Raw genomic sequence first — 2,215 nt, 5'->3', positions numbered from 1 at the left:
TTTTTGTGCACCAGGCCTCTAGTATATATATATATCCTTGGTCATTTACCACACTTATGTTTAAGTTTCCTTAATAAAGCTAATAATATTGCCCTTAGCCCGATTCTCTATTGAGGATATCAGTAATATTTTCGGTATCACCCATCAAAATCCCCACTCTGTAGTCCAAGGTAGGACTTTCCTGGGAAATGAAAAAACAGAGCAAATGAGTAGTATGATACAATGGCTGGAGGAAAGGCAGAGAAGTAAAAACATGATAAAAATCTGACATACATATTTTCTTACCAGTTATTTAAAAAGATTTCTTGGGTAGAACTACTCACAAAAATTTTTGTGTGAATATCACAAAAGTTAGTAATATCTGGTCTATATGCGTATCACCTCCAAAGGCAGGTTTACCTTTTGTAACTTGCAATCTGTGACAAGCCTCTCTTTCAGCTTCAATTCCTTGAGCTTAAAATTTCCCAAACTAATTTTCCCTCAGATTGCCTCTATTTATTATCAGCAACAAAGCCTGATCTTCCACCTTCACTCTGAACCTACCACTGCTGCAGCTGGTGCTAACATTACTACTATAACCCTTTCCTTATGCTTCCTCTAGTCTCCATCCTCATTTATTTACTCATTTATCAATCAATCGTACCAGCGTCTGTGATTTATACTCCATTGAAATTCTTTGTAGTGCCTTCCTGGCTCTTAACAGCAAAAAATAGAAGATACTAACTAGTATTAACTGAACATTAATCACAGGTCAAGAATTGTTCAAATGTTGTCATATATACTATTATTACCCCCATTTTATAGTTGAAGAAATTTAAGGTCAGGGATGCTAATTAACTTTGTGATTCATAGTTGGAGTCAAATTCATAATTCAATAAGCTTAACAAATGCAATCAACTCTATAATGCCTTTCAAAAAGTATAAAAATTCCTTCTTTTAGTAGGCATTAATTCAATAGGACAGCTTTTGGTCATGGAGTGAGAGAAAAGAGGGATATAGGGTTTCTATTTGACAGAAAAGGTATGAATGCAACAACAAAGCTATTTCCTACAGTCGATCTGACATTCCTGAATCGCAAATTGTTGAGTGACAATATAAAAAAATCAATCAATTAATTATTTCTAACTTGTCAATTTACTGGATTTCAGTCTTTTTAAGTGAAGCATTTTTTTACTAACATCCTTTATTTCTATAAATTGTTACTTTCAGACAATCCCTCCCCACAAATACACACACACTTTTTTTGGTGGTGTTGTTAATCCTCACTTGAGGATATTTTTCTATAGATTTTTAGAGAGAGTGGAAGAGAGCAGGAAGGACAATATCTATAGATTTTCAGGGAGAGTGGAAGAGAGAAGGAAAGACCAAGAAAAACATCAATGTGTGGGAAACACATTGATTGGTTGCCTCCTGCATGAGCCCTGACCAGGGACCAGGCCGGAGAAGAGCCTGCAACCAAAGTTTGTGCCCTTGTCCAGAATCGAACCCATGACCCTTTGGTCTGCAGGCCAATGTTCTATCTACTGAACCAAGCCAGCTAGGGTTCACACACACTTTTCATTGAGTTTTTTCACAAGAAAGCAATGTATGAGAGTACCCTTTCTCACACACTATCTCTGCCATTGGGTTTTCTCATTTAACATAAAAACTTAATCAATTGATCAATTTTTTTTAAATATATTTTATTGTTTTTTTACAGAGAGGAAGGGAGAGAGATAGAGAGTTAGAAACATCGATGAGAGAGAAACATCGATCAGCTGCCTCCTGCACATCCCCCACTGGGGATGTGCCTGCAACCCAGGTATATGCCCTTGACCGGAATCAAATCTGGGACCTTTCAGTCCGCAGGCCGACGCTCTATCCACTGAGCCAAACCTGTTTCGGCCAATTGATCAATTTTTAAAATGGCCTTAAATTGTTCATGAAAAGCAGTTATTTTAAATTTTTTAAATCTTTATTGGTTAAAGTATTACATATGTCTCCTTATTCCCCTATTGGCCTCTCCCTGGCCACTCCCTCCCCCACCTAGCACATGCCCTCAACCCTCTAGTGCAGTGATGGCGAACCTTTTGAGCTCGGCGTGTCAGCATTTTGAAAAACCCTAACTTAACTCTGGTCCCTTGTCACATATAGAAATTTTTTGATATTTGCAACCATAGTAAAACAAAGATTTATATTTTTGATATTTATTTTATATATTTAAATTCCATTTAAC

The sequence above is a fragment of the Myotis brandtii genome, unplaced genomic scaffold (assembly GCF_000412655.1).
Source record: "Myotis brandtii unplaced genomic scaffold, ASM41265v1 scaffold370, whole genome shotgun sequence".
Classification (NCBI taxonomy): Eukaryota; Metazoa; Chordata; class Mammalia; order Chiroptera; family Vespertilionidae; genus Myotis; species Myotis brandtii.
The sequence above is the reverse complement of the archived record's forward strand: the minus strand, read 5'-3'. Positions refer to the sequence as shown.